General features: G+C 41.9%; 1 protein-coding gene across 1 annotated transcript in view; it reads right to left on the reverse strand.

Annotated features, from left to right (window-relative positions):
• LOC112564501 (sex peptide receptor-like) overlaps nucleotides 1-21588 on the reverse strand; it is a 178189-nt gene that overhangs the window by 50107 nt on the left and 106494 nt on the right.

Genomic DNA, 21588 nt, shown 5'->3' on the forward strand with positions numbered 1-21588 from the left:
CAGGTCTTGCAGGCAGTCTTCATTAACGAGGGGGATCTGACGAGGGGACATGTGAAACCGGGTATGACAATTAAAGGAGCAGATTTATGGGAAAGTTGGGGGAGGGAGGAGGTGAGCGGTGGGCGGTGGGCGGAGGGCGGCTGTCATTCACCTTCCTATCCAAAAAATGCAAGGCATTCAGGACCATCTGATCTTCTTTCTCAGCAGTCTTCTGCGGGCGGCTTACTAGAAATCGATGGAGGATTCCCTTCAGGGTATTGCTCCACCGTCAATGCCTCCTCCACTGTCATTGCTTCCTCCACCACGGAGTCAGCTTGTAGATGCTCTGCTTGCCGTGGATGGGAGAGGGGGAGAGGACTCCAGGCTGTAGCTGAGCATTATTGCTGTAACAAAGTCCATTCCACTCGTCTTCAATGATTGCGAAATCATTGTTTCTTGCCAACAAATTTTGTCCTCTTCACCAAAGCCTTTGAACAGCTGTGAAGCATTATTTGCCTGTGAAAAAAATCCGTTACTTTATATTGCCCGCTAGCTTTACAACAACCGGTTTTTTATTGCAGGGCAGTGGGGTATAAACCACATTACATTCTCCATAAGCAAAGCAAATCGAAACCCAATAGGTACAGAGCTCATAAGGCAGTGACCTGTGAGTGGTTTAATGTATCTACAATACCACATTAATACAGACAAACCAAGTTGTTTCTGTTTCTAGTGGAACTAGGTGTGATAAATCGTCCCAACATGTAAAAAAAAAAAAACAATCATAATGCTCATATTATTAAATGCTTCTATTATCAACTGGACAATTGAGTTTATTTTGTTGGGATAACTCTGTAGAGAGGCTTACTACAGGTTACGTCCCTTTTGTTCTTGGCAAGAGATCGTTGATTCAGTCCCTGTAGTCAGAGCTAGACTGAGACAAACAGTGGTTAACCCTGACTTTCACACAACACACAAAGGTTTTTTCAGTCTCAACACGTTTTAACAACATTATTTTCGCAAAATAAAGAAGAGACTTGCCAAACATTTGCTGCATGTGATAAGTCAAAGCAAGAAATTTCTTCGTTTCGATAAAGCAAATCGAAGGAAATAAAATACTTTTCATGTCGAGGCGACCTTTTGATGTTTTCGGTAAGATACAATCTCACGAGGACGTGTGAGGTGCACTCATGGAGGGCAAGCAACGTTCACTGTAGCATAATCAACGACGACAAACGCACTAATTGCACTTTATTTGTTTATCTAGCCGGGCAGACGCGTCATATTTGATTTGTTTCCATGACAGCTAATGCGAAGCCCATATTTATCACCATCCAGATATTGCTTTACCTTCATAATTCCCTCCCCACATCATTTATCGACACATCATGCACTTGCGTTGACATTTTCAGCCATCCTCACTGCTGCAAGTTTATTTTGCTTTCTTAACTGTTTGTTCACCCCTTGTTCACCCCTTTTACTCTTTACTAATTTTTATCTTTTGTATCTCGCAGTCTCGTTCTCTCTGTTTATGTGTGTTATTCTACTATTTTGATAATACTTGGCTTAAACTAAGGTCAAACCTTTTTGCTATTTCTCAATTTGTCCTCAGTGGCTAGAAGATTACATTTGAAACACCCCCCAAAACAAACAAACAAACAAACAAACAAACAAGCAAACAAACAAACAAGCAAACAAACAAACAAACAAGCAAACAAACAAACAAGCAAATAAACAAACAAACAAACAATTAAAACCACAAATTACTTTCAAACAGTGTCTTCACTCTAGTTTGTGTTTAAGTAGTAAAACTATGAAGGTGTACCCATGTGAGATCATCAGTTTTCTGATATGTCCTGCAAATGTTTCTCACGCTCAGTGCGCAGGCTAACGCCTGGTCTGCGACCCGTAAAATGAAAAAAGTAGTTCGTTTTCCGAAGAACCTGGTCACCTCGCCGTCGACGCTGATATGTGACTCAAAGCGTGGAGAACCTGGCATAATCTCAGATCAATATACATTTCATTTGGTGCACTTGTTTGCTCAAAATTCTTCGACCAGCATGATTGTCCTTCCGGTATTTTATCGCTTTTGAATCTGGAACTGCTCAGGGCATCAAAAGACCAAAACTCAAGGGAAAAACTTACAGGGTCTCGAGTTCACAAGTATCGATTCATATTTTAAAAATCGATTCGAGATTACTCGTTTGTGAACAGGCGAAAGAATTGGATGAAGGGAAAAAAAATTCTATGAGGAATATGCCCCGGGGGCATATTGTTGTCTCCCGGACATCCAGAAGGAAATAATGTCCCATGGCAAGCAATGAACTGTGTTACAAAATTTCTCTTTTTTTGGTATGTACCAGCGTATGATAGCAACAAGGTTTCATATAAGTTTAGCTTAACGCAGCTGACTCAAAAAAATCATTTTAGGGAAAATATGTTTACCATTCAGCAGTATTCATGTAGCAATAAAAGAGAGAGACAAACCCAAAGAAACAGAGACATCGCGAGGTAGAGAGATGAGAACTGATATCAGAGGGATAAGCTTCACATTCCTCAGAGATTTTACTTTCCTCCGATGAGAGGGCTAAAGGTAGACATTAATTAATCCTGTCCACCTACCCTAATGGTGTCATATTTTGCAGTATCTTCCGGCGCATGAAGTTTTCGGAAGCTTTAATCTCGAGAAGGAGAGGAAGTTATTCTCTCTGACTTAGTATCCTGCCGAGAATTGACCCCAGTCATTTAAATCTGCACTGTAACCGAATAAATGCTAGATCTTTCAAACATAGCCATGCAGACAAAACAGTACAGACGGGGGAATTCGGGAAAACGAATAGGGAATATTAGCGCAGGAAGATGTGCGAGACAAGATAAACTACACAAAACATGTATTTAAAGCTCTAGTTGGGTGCATTGTTTTCTTGTAACTGCGTACAGCTCAGTGCAAGACATCCCACTTCCCACTTTCTCGAGATATATTCTTATGAATCTCATTATGCACTGAAAAAAGTCAACAACGCTGACGTCAGGATTGTACACGAATACATCTACTCAGCCAAACCAATGGGAAAGCTAGGACCGGTCGTAACTGTCCACAAACGTGACGTCACGAGTTTGACCTCTTTCTGCCCATGATGATGTTCGTGTACTTTGCATCTCGAGAAAGGAAGGATGAGAGGTATTCATCCATTAACTTGCACTGAGCTTCTCCAGTCATTACAACACCACTGCGCCCCGCCAGACCTTTAAAAAGGTTAGGACGGCAACAGCGAGGATGATAGGAGCGAAAGGGCCTCCCATGGTGCACTGCTGTTAATAAAGGCATTCATGACAACAAGCCGCCTTTCTCACTATCCATCGCAAAATAAACAAGTTTAGCTGAGCAGCTCAAATCCCATCATCTGTTGGCTATAAGGACTCAGCGCAAGCTTTGATGGGACAAAACATAAGAGAGAAACGTGCAGAAGGCTTCAGCAGGTAGCACCTGATAGAGAGAGAGATGAAGAGAGACATAGAAACAGAGCTAAAAGAAGAGAAAGAAAATGCAAAGAGGAACAGAGGAAGAATTATAGAGGGAAGTAAAGTAAAAAGAAGTCGGAGAAACAGAAAAACAGATAAATGAAGAGACAAACTTAAGACAAAGATGAAAAAAGAAATCAGAGACACGGAGAGACAAACACAAGGATAAATTAGAGAGATAGAGAGAGAAAAAGACAACAGAGAAAAAACATTAATAAAGGAAGGCAGTAGAGAGGGAGAGATACAAAGAAATAGAGACAGAAACGCAGACGGCGAGAGAAAGAGTGAGACAGAGACACAAGAGAGACAGAGAACGCGAAGTCTGTCTTAGCTAAAGTCTTCTTTCTTTCGAGAAAAGTTTGAGCAGAAAGCAGATGATGGATCGCAACGACATCCCGTCTCATTTTGTTCTCTTTCTCTTGTTAATGCTATGCGTGCTCTGTCACCTACACAAACACCTCCAAGCTTCATTTTGACAACAAAATTTATCTCAGGACCGACAGGTGCTCACCTTTGTGCAAGACAGGATTTTTGTGTGAGTTGGCGGACACTGACTGAGAGTAACGAGAGTTCAGACAGACTACACAAAAAGTTACATCTCGTAAGAGTGATTTAGCCTTCAGTGTATCACATCAGATAATAAAATGTACACCCCATGGGTAGGTAAGTAGGTAGGTACAAAGGTTGCTTGCTTGACACAAATGTTCTCCACGAAGTGATGTTTGTAACAACTGTTTGATACTTTACCTGTTTAAAACAACTCAACCGAAAAATAATGACAGCATTATTTCTCCTCCCCCTATGGACAAAAATCCAGAAACACACCTGAATAAAATAACTTTGGCAAAGAAGGACGTAAAAATAAACAATTTACAGACAAAAACAGTCGTTAGTTTATGGAAAAACTCCTGAAGGGGAAGAAACTATTTTACATGGAAGCTAAAAGGCATTGCCTCCAACTTGCAAGAAAGCGACCCCTGTCCCGTACCATTCCCTCCTAATCAACCCAATTACAACATCAAAACAAAGCTGTGAATTTTTGGTACTGTATCCTGTACCATCATCCTCCACTGGAAAAGAATCCAGCAGAATAAAATATGTACGAATAAGTTCTTGCGACAACTGCGGCTTCTTGTTGAGAGGAGTTCTTGTCTCGAAGTTTTCATCTGCTTATCAGGACTTATCACAAAGGTGAGAAAAGTTTACTTCAGCCACAACACCACCTTCTACATGCTAATTATAAAGGACACGATGAATATTTATGTATAGAAAAATACATGTATTTAAAATGCGTAGAAAGGATTCGGTATTTTCATTTATCTTTCGTGTTTTTCTTTCATTCAACAATCAGAGTTTTCAACTCGATCGTTACAGGCAACTGTAAACAGACTTAGAATAGCAAGTCCTTCAAGGTTCCTTTCAACTTGTCATTAACTCTCCGACTGTTTGTCTCTGGAAGCTAATATTTGAGACGACCATGCTAGAAGTCAGTCCAAGATCCAAAACAATGTACCTGCAGCAGCTTGTCAACTGTCGTGACCACGTGTCGGCGCCCCGTCCTCCAGTACAAACACAACGGTCGTCATTGCTTATTGATTTATTGACTGACGTCATCGATCACGTGCGTCCAGGGTTTGAGGACCAATAGTAATACAAAAACCCTCGAAGAACTGGAAGAACCCTGGGGTTCATGAAACACAGGTTGATGGACACAACACTACATATAAAATATATCCTTTTTCAACTTTTTGAGTTATAAACTTCCTGACATTTTTCTTTGCATTTTCACTTAACTTTGATGATTTTTTGTAAGTCTTCTATAACATTTAAAATTAAAAATACAAGCAGTCAAAATAACCTTATATATAACCACCCTTCACAACACTATAATGACGAGTGCATGCTTTCGACAAACACAGTTCTTAAACTAAACTGAGATAAAAGGTCCTCGAGAATATGAGGCAATGATAAAAACCAGGACAAACAGATAATTATTCACGCAGTGGTCAGAATTTCCTTTATGAGAATCGGTGCTCCATCATGTTTGAGTAAACTGCACGCGCTGACCCAGTGGAGTAGTGTGCACGTGACTGACAGAAGGAGGTGAGCATGACGAAAGAACACACCGGCCACAAGAAAATTAAGCAACACTCAGGCATCTAAGAGAGCTGTGTAATTTCTGCACAAAGACAGCAGTGAAAGATAACAGTTCGCTTCACTTTAATTAGCTACTTATAGTAGAAATCGTTTCCCGGTTTTAGTTATCTTTTGTAGTGGGTTTTTTTTCGCAACGCACGAGTATGTAAGGGTATAATTACAGCGCGATATGGACGGAAAGAAAGAAAAGCAGACTGGAGAAAGACAAGCAAAGAAAATATTATTAAGGTCATTTGTCCGAATGCCAATGAAATAACATTTTTATCTACACACGCGCACGCACGCGCACACACACACACAAGCTGATCGCTAAGATAAACAGGAAGAAAGAGAAGGAGAGAGGAAGATATATATGTAATGTAGAGAGAAAACAGAAAATGCTGTGAAAAGGATTGAGTTTTTCCAGCAAGCGAACAAGCAGAATGACATATCTGTTCTTCTGTCTTTCTCATCTTGGACTCTGTGGTGCATGAAGCGAAGCAGTGGTCAATGTCTGAGATATCAGTTAAGGACGTCTGAGGCTGTACAGGGGAGAAGACAACAACACATCAAGCGGAACAACTCGCCATCTCCCGACTCTTGACGTGCGGGAAGTCCAGGTCCCAAGCTGTGATTGTCTCAGTCTGGTGCACCGAGGGCATGCTGTGCCTGGCCATTGTACAGACCTTGTAACCCTGGTTAGACTTCGTCTGCTCGTGAGCAGTTCTCATCACTGGCATGATGGACATCGTGGTCACACCGGAGATGAGTAGAGCCGTCTCCTCTGCTTTGGTTCCAGACTGCGACCCGTGCCGCCAGTTGTCCACCGCGCGGTGACACTGTCTTTGATCACCGAGTCAAGTCCTTTCTGCCTGATTGCATTTTTGTTTCCTTCAGCTCTGCATGTTTTTTTTCTGTCTGTGTTTGCCGTTCATCAACATAAAAGCTGTGCATAAAGCCATGCTGGTCGGGTTTGAAAGGCGCAGGCATTCCTGTCAAGTTTAATCCCATGATTCCGTGAGTTCTGATGAGAGATTATCTTGGCAAGTGAAGGGGCAACGGCGGCAAGATGCTTGTATATTGACAGTCGTTCTCTTACAGCTTTGGATCAGCGACGGCAAATCTCCAGACGTTCGACTAATGGACCCCATGACCAGCAAGCCTCGATGTATCAAAAAAAGAGAAGAGGGCATCGACCTAAGTTTGGAATTAGATGGTCAATGATGATACAGTAATGACATTAATGTCGACACCACTGACTTTGAGAATAATAAAAACATCGATAAAAGTTATCGATACAGCAGGTGGGAATAGGTAACAAGGGCTATGTTACAAGCTAGCCTTGTCAACAGATGCCACGTGCAGAGAAAGAACAGCGTGTCCGAGACGAGATTTGAACCCTGGACAGCCAATCTTCAATGTATTAATGAAAAGCGCTAATCGTTGCGTCACTGGTCCCATAAACACACACATATAAAGATCTATTTCTAAACAAATGTACATTGTTTTTTTTCAGCAGAAAATTCAGCACCAGCCTACATTCTGCTCCTCTCTTTTGCTCTTTTCCCGCACCTGGAATGTGGCAACCGCTGGCAGTACATCATGTGACATAGTACAAAGGAAAAGGTCACAATGTAACAGGTAGACTTTTGCAAGAATGTGAAAACTTGACAGCGATGTAATAAAAAAATATCGACATTTAAAGTAACTGAGATGACAGCAACCTGAGAGCAAACCCTCGCCAAAGATAGATATTGACTTATTTTTATTAAAAATATAATCGAGTCATGACCTTACTGCGCGACCTCAGTGACGTGGAAGGATGTATTCATCGACACAAACAGATTTCCAAAATAAGTCAAAACAGGAAGAAGATAATAAAACAAGGGATGACGACGATGGCGATGACGACATTAACGACGACTTACAATAGACGGTAATATTGCAGTCAGACCTCAGAATGTTGAAAACAACATGGTGGTGGGCATCTCCCCCATGTTATTACTTTATTACTCGCTCCTAACCACGAGGCAGACTGTTGGGCCATGACAAGGAGCCCCACCCTGTTCTGAATACAAGACGATGCGGGGGGTGAAGGCCGCCACCTTTTCCACTTCCAGAGTTGGAGTCAGGAGCCTGGTGCTGAGTCAACAGGACCGTGATGAATGGGGTGGGTGAGGTTCCCTAAGCTTGCTGCTGCTGCTGCCCCTCACCTTCCCTCTCTCCCTTCTTCCCTGGCAATGCCACCTTCGCCGGACCCTCAAACTGCGATAAATAACCTGCTCAAGAAAGTGGAGATAAACAATGTGTTAGCACCTAACGTGCCAGAGATGGATTCGGTTTCTTTGGGGGTGAAAAAACAAAAACAACTTTCTTATTAAACAAAAAAAGTTGTGTTTCTTTGACACCAGAAAAACAAAGTTTAGCGATGTGTTAATCTGCGCCGAGCCTGGCGAGGTGGAGGTGTGGAGTGAAGGTAGAGATTCCACTTTGTATTGTGCCACCAGCACACGTGGCATGCTACCCGAGTGAGTCAATAGGTGCTACCCACAGACACTCACTGAACTCCCAGAACTACTTGCAAGACGGTTGTAGAAACTTTGCCACAAAGTTTTAAACCAATTTTAAACTAATTTGTGTTTCCTAAAAATACTCTGATCGTCGACATTTTCGCATGTACAGAGACCACAAACATCTTTTTAGTCTCCTGTATTTTAAGTAGTCTTATCTGAAGCATATGGTTTTTTTTTTAAAAATATTTGTATTGTAACGTAAAGCTTTTTGTTGAGAGAAGTTAAGAAAAATATTCTGATTAATGATTATAAAATTTTAAAAAAACCTTTACTACTACCGATGGAGGTATGTAAAAACATGAAAACCGAATGAGCTTTGAAATTAAAGAAAGCGAACTTTCACACAGATATGTCCACTTTTACAATGTATGCATACACAATTACACACGTGCGTACGCACAGATGGTAGCAGACACCAAAGTACCCGTAAAAAACCAGACGGTTAGCGGTGAGCTGCCATATCCAGAGGTCGAGACCCTCCATCCGAATCTCACTGTCCTGGTGACAAGCCGGCACCTACGATGGCACATACCTCCAGCTTCCACAACCGGTGCTCCTGTCTGTTATCTGCCTCCTGTCTGTTATCTGCCTCCTGTCTGGTATCTGCCTCCTGTCTGGTATCTGCTTCCTGTCTGTAACCAGGGTGATGTGCATTCACCACCTCACAACCATCACTCATGCGGGTCGCCGGCACGTTCCAATGGTCTCTATGGTTTCAACTCTTAGTTTAGAAGAATGCCTTTTACAACAACTCTCACAGTTTGTGCTTCTTTGTAAATAATTTACGTAAAAGAACAGGACTGGAAATTTTTTTATCTGTTCCCACAAGAATATTAAATGAGAGCTTTTTGAACTTGCGTACACACTTGCAAGCACGCTTGTCTGCCAAAACAATGCGAACGTTTGAACGGTCGAAGTTTATTATCAGGGGTCAGCTGACAGGTATTGATTAACTTTTATGTGGGAAAACTAAAACCAATGATAGAGGTTAATATCAGGAAAAAATAAATTGAACACCATATGGTGGCATTCATGCAGACAAAAGCCTACACCGGGAGAACAAAGCTCCTTAAATGACAGACTGGAGGGTTTGTAATTGTAATTTTTGTTATTGTTTCTTTTGGCATCGAGAGCACCAGAGAAAAAGCATGCTTAATTACTCCGGAGTAATCCATCCATGCGGAGTTATGTGCGGCACTTGTCCCATCAGATAAGGCGGGTAGTGTTAATGACCGAGCTGCAATACCCGAGATAGCACGTGGCGTCAGGCACCCCGTGGACTTATTGACAAGTGCAACAACAAACACAGACAGATGCATTTCAAAGGTCATGTGGCTAACCTGTGTGTCGTTACCATTATTTCTGCTTGACATGCATGCCTTGTTGTTTGTGATTTTAAGATTTATACCTGCTGTGTTGAATGGGTGGGGATCGGGTCGTAGCAACATGTACAGTACTGTTTGTTTTCAATATCGCTAGTGTGTGTGTGTGTGTGTGTGTGTGTTTTAGTGTGTGTGTGTGTGTGTGTGTGTGTGTGTGTGTGTGTGTTTGTAGGTGATTCACAGGACACAGGAGCTAGGTTTGCTGATATCTACTTCACACCTTGTCTCTTACTGAAAACGCCGATTTGTGCTTTCACCACCAAGTGCCTTTCATTCGTACCTCTGAGTACCTGCGAACGTACGAGCATCTTTACCCTACTGCTGGTACCAGTTAATTAAGAGATGAGAAGAAGAAAAACAACAACAACAACAAGAACAAAAAGAACAAGAACAAGAAGAACAGGAAAAAGAAGTAGAAGAACAACAACAAAAAGAAAAAGAACAAGAAGAAAAACAAAAAAACCCAACCAAACAAGAAGAACAAGAACAAGAACACAAGAACAAAAAACAACAAGAACAACAAGAAGAACAAGAAAAAAAACAAGAACAAGAAAAACAACAAGAACAACAACAGAAACACGAACAAGGAGACCAAGAACAAGAAGAACAACAACGACGACGATAACAACAAAAACAAGAACACCAAGAACATGAAAAAAAAAAAACAAGAACAACAACAGAAACAGAAACACGAATAAGGAGAACAACAACAACAACAACAACAACAACAACAACAACAAAAAACAAGAAGAATAAGAAATACCTGCCAACTTTTTGATGGAGGGGGCTGAGTGCATCGTTGTGGAGTGAGCGGGGTGGCAGGACGAGGGTGTGGATAGATACTTTATTTTATGTCGTTGCGTGTCTTTGCGATAGCTGCTCGATCACATGGCCATCTCCGGGAAGACCTCCCTTTAATTATGACAATAAATAATATTTGCCACGCGTGTGATGTGTGTCCGAAGTGGGGCGCATTTATGTTTCAACGTGCGCATGCTATTAAACAGTAAAAACTTCCTACACGTGCACAAGGTATTCTGTCTTTATTGCCCTCTCCCCCGTCTGTGCCGCCATTGTCCCTGATCCTTAGAGTGGTCATGAAGCACTTATTGCACAAAAAGCTTTTACTGCCGAGATAATGTGCCCTCAGCTCGGTCATCAGTGATGTTTATGTCTACATTGACTAAGATGTGAGGAACGGCAGATGGGAAGGACGAGCACACTACACTTAATACATAACTTGCGCATAATAATAATAATAATAATAATAATAATAATAATATAATAATAATAATAATGGCGCATTTTCTTGCCATCAAGTTGGGTTCAAAGCGCTTGACAAAGATAAGAAAATGTAATACTAAAGACAAAAGGTCGCAAACTCTGGAACCGATGAACCTAGTTAGCACAGTGTGGTCGAGAAAATACCAGGAGTAAGAGAAAGAATAAACACACTTTTCATCGGGAGGGCAGTGTGCGTGTGTGTGTGTGCAAGCTTGTATACGTGTGTGAGAGAGGGGGAGAGAGGGGGAGAGAGGAGGGGAGCACCCGCACATCTTTCTGATGGGAGTGGTAAAAATGTACCATTACTTACGGGTACTAGGTACAAATGATGTATTACCCTTTGTTGACAGGAGACTACCAATGCCCGGATGATGTACGTCGTTTGATGATATCTCGATGACAGGCAATTTTTACCCAGTAGCATGGATGTGGACAGGATTTATGCCTCTTTCGGCGTGCTTTCGTGTCAGGCTGAAAAATTAAACCATTTCCGGACGAGTTGTAAGACCGATACATTTGCAAACAGTAGCATATCGCTTTCTCTTGTGATACACAAGATGGCCTCGGGAAACGGATCTATAATCACAGGGTTCGTTTTCCATCCTCTACGTCTTCTCAGCGACTAAGAGCGCTTTTCTAGCCCCTGGCGAGATCCGAACCCACCACCCACAAGCGTTCACTGTTTTCACCGTTCACAATGGCACCGGCCGGACATCCTGTCTATAATCTCTTGCGAGAAAATACTATAAACACATCAAGGCAAAGACGGAATTTCTTTTTTCTCAACTTTCCACATCCTGTTTATGGATTTAACAGTAATAATAATGATAATTTGTAAAGGGCATTTCCCGGTGACAGGCTCAATGCACTGTACACGAAAAGCCACAGAGATTACCACCAGACACGCACACAACATACATTCCGCGGGAAACACGATCGGAGTGAACAGATGAAGGAAAAAAAATGAGGAGTAAGCAGAAGAGTTTGATGTTGGAGAGGTGATGGAGATACGGTTAAAGTAAATATTAACCCTATACGTACAAACTTTTGAGATTTGTGCCAGTATTCAGACAACATTATAAACATGTCGCACTTTTCAATCACAGGGAGCTAGTTGAAATGTAATTGGCTTTTTAAGTTAAAATATTTTGTTATTTTTTCCGGAAATTACCGAGTGTTTGACGAAACAATCTGACACCTGAAAGTTCTGGAAGTTGTGTGTCAGCAACAGAAGACTCACGTGCTTCAACCATTTATATTTCTGGAGAAGAAGAAATAAAGACCTGGGGTAGGTTCTGGATACAGCAGAGAGAGAAGGACAGAGTATTAGTCACATAAATTTACAGAAAGCAAAAATTTAATTGCATTTTAAAGTGAAAATATCTTTCCTAAGTTTAATTTCGTTAATAGTTGGCTCCTCGTTTACTTGAAAAGGGAAGGTAGGTGGAAGAATGTAGTTATCACCTGATAAAACGCGTTTCATTAAAGCCCCGTTATACTTTTAACATAGACAAATAGGTAGTTGGGTATCAGAGGTGCCTGGCCACCCAGAAATGTCCTCTTAACAAGACAGTGCTGCTTTGACATTACATTTCTTTACGATTTGTTAACTCCAGTGACATTGTAGTGCTGACGAACAATTCTTTCTCTCCTTTTTAGCTTTTGTCTCTTCGCTCGTTTATTCCACTAGCTTGCTGATTCACTTTGTACCCAGTCGATACTAATCAAATTATTTGCTCGTAAATCTTTTTCATCTTTTGCAGTTCATCTACGGATTTCTCATGATCAAAAAAAAAAAAATAAATAAATGGCTTATGTGGAAGAAGTAACAGTGGATTGAAACTGAATGATACACGCATACGATCACAGCCAACTTCGAGTTAAAATATTTTTTACAAATATTTTTTAAAGAGAACAACAGACTGAATCTTATTTTCTCCTGAAGATTAGAGTCCGACATGCCATTCAAATTACCGACAAATCGACTGATAATTTAATGGAGCAAGCCATTGATTATAATAATTTAGCTCTGACAAAAAACTATACATGGAACCGTCCCCATCCCATATTTCAACATTACGGTATCTCTTGTCGATCACATGCTAGGAAGCAATTAGGTTTGGCAATTTCCTCCTTCTGATACCGTCAACAGAAGCTCATTACCGATTTACTTTGCAAGAGATTTCTTGTGAAACCTCCTACCCTTTGTTCCCTCAAGTGTTTACCCTCTCATCTCTAACCACTTCAAATTACGTGCGTTTCACAACAAGAACACGACATCCACACTGATACAAACAGCTTTTTTTTTAAAGCATGTCGACACTTGTCAAGGCATAATTTGCTGAACTTTCTCGAAGTGGATATTTCTTGTCAAAGGAGAGACCAGCGCGGAGCCAGAGGACATGTTGACGAACAAGACCGGTGGTTGAAGCGGTTCGAGTTTCGCCGAGCGATGCAATCTGGTGCACGGCGCTCCACTTGTTTGTCCCAAACATTAAGAGAGGAAAGGTCCTGGTTCGCCAGGTCTGGTTAACGTCGGCGTTATCAATCAATGGCGGGGCAGCAGGCAACGGCGATGTTTTTACCGCTAGGGCGTGGTCTGCGCAGGTTTCTTGGGCTTGCGACATGCCGCACTCCGAGCTGCTGCCAAGATTTATGTCACGTGCGACTGCAGGCTCTGTGAGTGTGCTTGGAAACAGGGAATGGAATTTATTACATGCGATCTGACTGAATTTTGAAGCAATATTTCCTGGTACCTACAAAAATGTCTATTTTATATAGGTTAAAGATGTGTGATGATGACGATGATGAAGATGATGATGAGGATGATGATGATGAATTTTATTGATCCAAGTGGGAAGGTGCTCTTGTTACAAAAAGTTAAAATAAAAGTAGGACAAGTTGAAGTGTGAGCACCCTACTGTATTAAGTAAACATATCAGTAATGGCTGAAACAGAGAAAAATCAGGTGAATTCGCGGACTGTTTGGATCAAAGAAACTCTCAAAGAAAACAGCTTGGATAATTTTTGAAAATATTTTTTATTACACTTCCCCTGCAGAGCCAAAGGTCAATTCAGGTGACAAGAGATATCATTTCGACGACAAAGTCTGATTATCCATTTCTCACATCAGACTAGCTACGAGGTTCGCGAAATGCATTGTCACCTGCTGGATTCGATCCATGACAACACATGGTTGGAGTTGATAGACATGCAACCCTTCCTCTGTGTACTCAGTGTATGTAAAGTCACTTCCGGTGTCAACTGCCCACGAGAGACTTCCCCTATCATATCTATAAATATATAGTTCGGAACTAAAGGCTCCAGAATTTGTATATGTGTGTTCATCTTAGCTATCACATCTTTTTTCCCAATTTTTTTCTTCTTCTCTTCCTGCATTTTCCACTCCTCCCTAACGTTCATTCAGCTTGTGAGCGAAAAGCACCAAGTGCAGTAAGACGACACCGCGTGGACAGCCGCCATTCTAAGTCGCAGACAAGATTAATTGTACGGCGCACGGGCCGCTGGAATAAGATGGCGGCGAATTCCTGGCCGCGCAGTGATGTCCCTTGCGACACCAGCTGTCGCTGTGTGCGGGGACTACTCAAGGGCGACAATGGCGCTGGGGTTGAGCCCGCCAAGCTCGGCGGCCGCAAGTTTTGTCGCCAGAAATTAGAGTTGTCTGTCTGCTAAGTTCTGCCGAGGGTGAGTCCTTCGGCTATGCGACTTCATCCCTCCGCGGGATTACTTGGCCTTTCATATTGCTCTGTGGCCATTGAACCCATTTCGCCAAGCGCCGTGGAGAGTAAGAAGGTAATGCGGTGGCCAGGTTGATCTTCTCTTTTTCTGTGATCCGTTCTACAAAATCCCTCTCTCACCCTGCTCCCTCTCTTCCAGAGGGATGAGCGAAAGCTCGGTCGAGAAGAAGACATCTTAGAAAGTCTGAGCCACAGTTCCTGCCTGACTGATTTTGAATACGGTTTTGCTTTTGGACAGGCAGGTAAAAATCCCCTTCCATTCACTTTTCCATTCACACCCACTCGCAAGTTCCAGTACGAAATCTGCATAAGCTAAATGTGATTCTTTGACCGATTCTTGCTAGGGTAAGTGTAAAATGTGTGAATTTCTCTGTTTATAGGTCTTTCTTAACCTGCTGAAAATAGATGAACGTTTTAATCAAGTTCGACAAAGTTTTTACATTAAAAAAATGCCAAACTTGATTAGTCGTTCATCCTTATTTGGCTGGTTAAAAACGGTCTTGTTGGAGATATAAAATAAGAATTTTGAAAGTGTTGCCTCTAGATGTTGTGTTTTTCATCTTATAAATCTTGCAAGATAGCATCCAACAGCCAGGTCCGTTGATAACAAGATGGGTGTAGTAGAAAAAGGCGTCAAAAAAACATTTTGTTTACAAAACGCAGTCTGCTGTAACAGTTGTTAGACATCATTTGATGAGCAAAGAGAATATAAAAGAGAAGATTATGGCTTAAGTTAATATTCAGTTATAAAAACTAAAGGAAGCGTTGGTTTTTTTTAATCCCAAACACTACTTGTTATCATTCAAAGCATTTTTCTTTCTTTTTAAAAGTGAGATCGGTCTCTATGTATTGCAAATGTCTCTTTGAGAGGATCGATCAAGAAAAATGTCTCCAGATGATGATGATTGACTGGTTGATTGATTGATTGATTGATTGATTGATTGATTCATGGACGATGATGATTAGTTATGATGAGGATGACAAACAAATTAAACTAGTTCTAAATTGCTGCATTTTTTTCTTTTTAATTGGCTTTGCAGTATATCTCTCAACAGAGCAATTACTGACAGAAGTTACAGGAGCAGGAATATCCTAATGAAGTTTGTCTCTGTCGATAGACCACAGGTTGAGGACCACATGACCACGGAGCCTGATGGTCCATATGGACATTGATGATCCCACTGGACACTCTTAGTCAGCCTGTGAACACCATCACAAAGCCTGCCAAGCACAAGGTTCACGGTGGGGTCATGCTTGTCGCAGTCTGGCGGAGATTTTACATATGAATGAGATATCAGGAATCTCACTGCCCTATGACCCTTTGACCAGTCAACATGAACACCGAAGTCACCCACTAGACATATATGTCCACGAAGAATGTAACACATGTCCAGCAATTTAGGAAATTGATCAAAGAACACTGCCTCAGTCAACTTGTTGTTTGGTGTCGGTGAGGGACAATATCTACACATGAAGTGCAGGCAGGGGGAATCATGGAGATGGGGTATCGCCACCAGGCTTAAGACCTGAACGGGTATACGATTCTCGTGGGCTAGTGAACGATTGAAATAAAGACATTTCACTTTGCTGTTGCTGTTGTTGTTTGTAAAGTGTGTGGGCAGAAAAAAAACAAGAAGACAAAAGTGACAGATCGAGATTAAGCGAGAAGACAGCAAGTACAGGCGAACAGAAAGACCGCCAGGAAGGTAAACACGACGATAGACAAAAAAGACAATTTTGGCAGAAAACAATAAAGTACATAAATATAAATGATAACAAATGTAGCAGATATAGCAGTTGGACGGGCCATTAATTACCTGACAGAACAGATATGGAAACATTACATGACATAGTTATATATGGTTATGTACGTAATTGATATAAAGAAATGTTAGTAAGAATTCTTTCCACATTTAAATAGTAGACTATCAAATGTGCAAGATGAAAATGTATGAAATGTTTGCGTTTATCTATTTACAGGATGTTCTTAACAGGCCAGAAAGGAAGTTTTTACAGTTATAAATATGAGATTGAGATATCTTAATCTTTTCGCCATCGTGTTCAATACACAAAAACAAGCAAGAAACCGTATCATTTGAAACCCAACACACATTTCGCTGAGAATGTAAAAGAGGAAGGACGAAAATAAATAAAGGAAAAAAAACAAAGAAATAAATTAAACGCCAGATGGAAAGAAAGAAACTAAGAAAGAAAAAGAAAATAAACCAACGAGCTAAAACTGCATCTTTTGTAAAGATGAACCCAACGTTCGGACCTAACAAGTCCACTTCTGTGACACTCCTGGGCATTTCAGTAGATGTCAACCGGAAGACAACATTTTAGTGTCTTTTAAACGGAGACGGCCAAAAGGTTGGTCGCGGAACCACCCCATTGGCAGAGCCAGTCAGTGGAAAGTCATCGGCACCTCTCATTAATAACGAATGAGAAGAGAAATGTCAGGATGAAAATGAAAAAGAGAAAAAGAGAAATGACCACAAGAATATTCTGATATAGTCATTTCATACCTTCCCAAGATGCTTTCCGTGAAAGAAAGATTTTACATCATTGTATTTAATAAGTATTTTGTTAACGCTATGTTCTAGAAAACATTTCTTTGCGCTTGTATCTTGATCAAAAAGAAAACACTGGAAAAATAATTATGCAAAAGCTGCACATGATTTTTTTCACCAGAGCAAGTCTCCTATCCAAAGGGGACACACTTACAACGGCAATATTTTCTGTCGGCAGGCGTCTATATTTTTCGATCATGTTGGATTAGAATGTCACTGAATACTCTAGCCTAGTCTTTATACAACACCTCTTTGTCCCAGCTACGGCACCACTAGCTGCTGGAACTTTTTTTTTTAAATGAAGATGAATAGACGTGCTGGCAGACAAAAGTGTGAAGCACTTCACATCATTCACACGTCACGTGGGTAGAGCAATTAGTCCAGACTTTATCGTCTGCTGCTTTCAGACTTGCCACAAAGGCGGCTCTCGGTCCTTGAATTTCGCAAGGTGAGATGCTTGGCCCCACTTGAAGGCCCCTTCTCTCCCCTGAAATGTGGTCCTTTTAACTTGATGCCGAGATAGCTCAGACACATCGCCACATCGCAACAACCGTCTGGGCTGAGTCCTGCCGGCGAGGAGCTTCATCTTTTAATCAGCGTGGAGAGACCTGTTGGGTTCCTCAGACCTCAGAATGTGGTCACAAATATTGGAACTTCTTAGTTATACTTTAATTGCTTTGCAAAATAGCTACAATATAGATTAACACTTTAAACTCTGCCACCGATACATATATCTTGGTTATTTGAGTGAGTTCAACAAATGTTCTTTTAAACGTGAAGAGATGTCAGACTCTAAGAGAAGACCTTTGCAATCTCCTTGACAATCGTTCAAAAAAAAAATGTTTAGTTCCGAAGAAGACATTTCATTGTTTTCGCTTAACTTCTGGTGGATGTTAAAAATAAAATTTCTCGCAATGGATAAAGTTTTGCCCAGTCTCTGTGTTATCAAAGAAAAGTTTAAAACTTGGAGAGAAGAATACATTCATTTCGTTCTACTCCTGAACAAGAATGAAGCAAGTGCGATGGGATGTCTATGGGGAGCCATGGACAGCAGCTGTATGTCTAGCTGGCGTAGGTGTTGTGTCTTCAGGTGTCGTGTAATCCGTCACGATCACAATCAGATACATCGCTGAGGTCGTCGGTACAACCGTCCAACGCCCACAATTCTCCTCAGATTGGAAGTGGGTGTGGATCCCATTCCTTTGGTGGATCCCGCTTCTGCGTTGTGAAAAGTTCTTTTGGTTGAGAGGATAGAACAGAATCTCTCTCAGGAGATGCTCGTCGAGAAGGTTGTCTTGCCCTTACAGACGGTGTGGGTTGTCAGTCGATACCGCGTCCTGTGGGCTTTACCCTGCCAGGGAGGGGACAGCTGTCCGACATGCAGCTGGGGAACAGGAGTAAAGAGTAGGTGATGACAGGAAGGACGGGCAAGCCCACACGATCACATTCTTTTATGAGTCCTCTTGCATGATGTTGACAAAAGCTCGGACCTGGTGAATTGACGATGACAAGAGCCATGTAAACACATGGAGACATTGCTCAGTGGAGGACTACATAAAAGGTGGGCTTGTGTTCCCGTCGTTGGCTCCAAACTCTTTTGATCAGCATTTAGCGGGACTACGGTCAGGTTCAGGATACACAGATGGACAAGTTCAGGAGCTTTGTTCCTCTTTCATATGATGCAGCATGTTTACTGAAACCAATTTGCCGTTAAAAGGGGAAAGAGCTTGTAAAAATATAAATCTCAGCCAGTTTAATTACACACTCTCTCGCCTGTTAACTACACTTCTCTTCCACTCTCAGTCCTGTCCGTTCTCTGCCTACGTTCTTTTCGATCAAGGAAGAAGTACACGCGCGCACACACACATACACGGCAGGCACACTAGTGTCAAGAAGATTCTGGCACTTTCAGGATAAAACAGGCCAACAGACTGTTAACAAGGGAGTATTTCTTACCCCTCTGGCATAACATAGTGGCGAGGTGCTGTTGCCATTAATTGAGGGTTGGTATCTATTGACGGGAGGCTTGTTAGCAAGTGTTATCGGAGTTCTAGCATGGAAATCCATGCTCTCAGGATCCACAACATGGAATTACCCAAAGTCAGTAATGTGCCCAAAGATTATAATAAATACCAAAAAATATTAAAAGCTTCAGTATTTTGTTGTTGTTGTTGGGTTTATTTACGGTTAAGGTTCCTGAAGACATACAAAGAGAATAAGACAAAGTACCTAACTTGGACTGTAATTTTGCCTTGTATATCAGATTAAGTATCTCACAATGGTGTATTTTTACAGTCTTAGTCTTATTCAAAACCAATTACTGTGTGGTTGGTTAGTGTGCCCATGACATTTTTTACATGCCATTTACTTTTAATGGTCCATTTGCATGGCAGATGATCCTTTAAGCAAACCCTGTTATAGAAGATCAAACCTTGCGAGTTGACAGCGAAACTTTACTATAAAGATAAAAGTCAATTCAAATCGAGGCATTAATATGTATTCATATCCACAGAACCTGTTCTAACAAGCAAAGAGAGCGGATTCTGTCTGAAAAAAATGACAATGGCGCCCGTTTAGCCACGTGAGTCAAAAGAGAAAGAACGACTCCTTTCTCCAGCTGTGTTGTCATGTCAAAGGTTTCCCCAGAGCCTGGCAGACACGAAGATCGCAGTAGATGATGTGCCAGTCAGAAGCCTGTCTATTTTCGGCAGAGCTACAGTATCTTAGTAGAGATGCTGACAAAGGTGGAGGCTCTTGACGAAAGCGGCACAGTAAGTACTTTCTTCCCGGACAGTGCAAACAACATACTAGCATCCGCCTCACACAGGTACAAATGTTGCACGTGGAAAAATGAGCCGAAAAATGAGAGAAAAATTCGATGTAAGCACATGTGGTCAGGACAGAAAGTTCGACAAAAACCGAAAGATCAAACACTCGCAAAGAGAGGATGCTCATTATGCCAGCAGCCTCAGAAAATTATCTGGAGCCAAGTTTGTTTCTTCTTGCATCCGAACGAAGAGTGTAATGAAAAATGTCACTGTCAGTCTGCTCTAACAACTCTATAAAAACACTGAGTGTGGAGAGATGGGGATAATGACCAGGGTGGGCGGAAGTCTCGCATGACGAGAAGTCGATGAGATGCGCCGTGCCGCTGCCGTGATTTTGACGGGAGAAAGTTTTATGATCGTTCTTTGTGACCACCGCGAGTTTTCCGGTGCTAGAACAGTCCACTCGGAGTTCGTTGTCAAAACCTGTCTTGAAAATGGTAATGTTTTGAGTTGCCGTGTAGTCTTACAAGGTCTTAACTTCACATTAACACGCTCGAGTCGTGCCACGAGGCCATTCCATCCCTCACCCTCTCTACCAGTAACAAGAACCCTGCTCCGAGCTATTACCCTTTAAGTAAAGAACCTCGTGTTTTCCAGAAAGCTTGGTGCAGGAGCTTATTCCTGCTTCATCCTGACGACGGTAGGACGGGGATGTTACAAGGGGTGAGCGGTGCTCAGCTCACTTCACTAGCTATCTGTAAGTCTGACTGCTGTACCAGCCGTCTCCGTTTGTTTCTGGACAACATTTCCGAGTTCCAGACAAGAGAGAGAGAGAGAAAAAAATTCAAGCTGTACGTCGAGGATGTAGCGTTCTTGACGAGAAACGATGACAGGTATCTGATGCAAGAGACGAGTCATCGATTCCACGTGTGGACCGCCTAATTGCAACTTGAATTTCTGCAACTTTTTGCATTCACTGAACTTTTTATTTCTCTATATTTTTATTAGCAAATTTTCGTTTGACATAACAGAGATATGCCAATGTAAATTGGAGAATGGACTAAAACACAGAAACGAAACTTTTTCTTTCAACCACTTCCACCAAATTACCAATGTTAAGCTCAATCTGCCAGTTGGTATCCCAGCGCGTTGGCCTTCTCATCCGACTGACTGTTAGACAACTATTTGATAAATGTATAGATAATCTATTTAATAGATGTGGCGATAGGTCCGAGCTCGGCATGTTACACACGTAGCAGCCTGCAAATTGTTTGTTTTCCCGAGGGCAGACTAATCTACGCAGCATGAACAACCGAGCGGAGCAGTTTCAGTGTTTGTCGCCGTCCCGCGTGCTTTGTGCGTGCGTGTGTGTATGTTTGTGTGTGGGATAGGTAATCGTGTACGTGTGTGTGTATGTGTATGTGTGTGTGCTTGCACTCTTCCATCACCCCGAGGTCAGCAAACACAGACTTGTGGGCTGCTGCGGGGAATACACGCGCGACAATCTGGTGACAGTGACTTTGGCAAATCATCGTTGCCTGTCCTGCGGATCGCACCCGCTGTCACGCTTGCCCGCCTAGCCACTCGCGCGGGTCTTACGAGAACGTGACAGGGAG

Source organism: Pomacea canaliculata, linkage group LG5, assembly GCF_003073045.1.
Source record: "Pomacea canaliculata isolate SZHN2017 linkage group LG5, ASM307304v1, whole genome shotgun sequence".
In the NCBI taxonomy this organism is placed as follows: domain Eukaryota; kingdom Metazoa; phylum Mollusca; class Gastropoda; order Architaenioglossa; family Ampullariidae; genus Pomacea; species Pomacea canaliculata.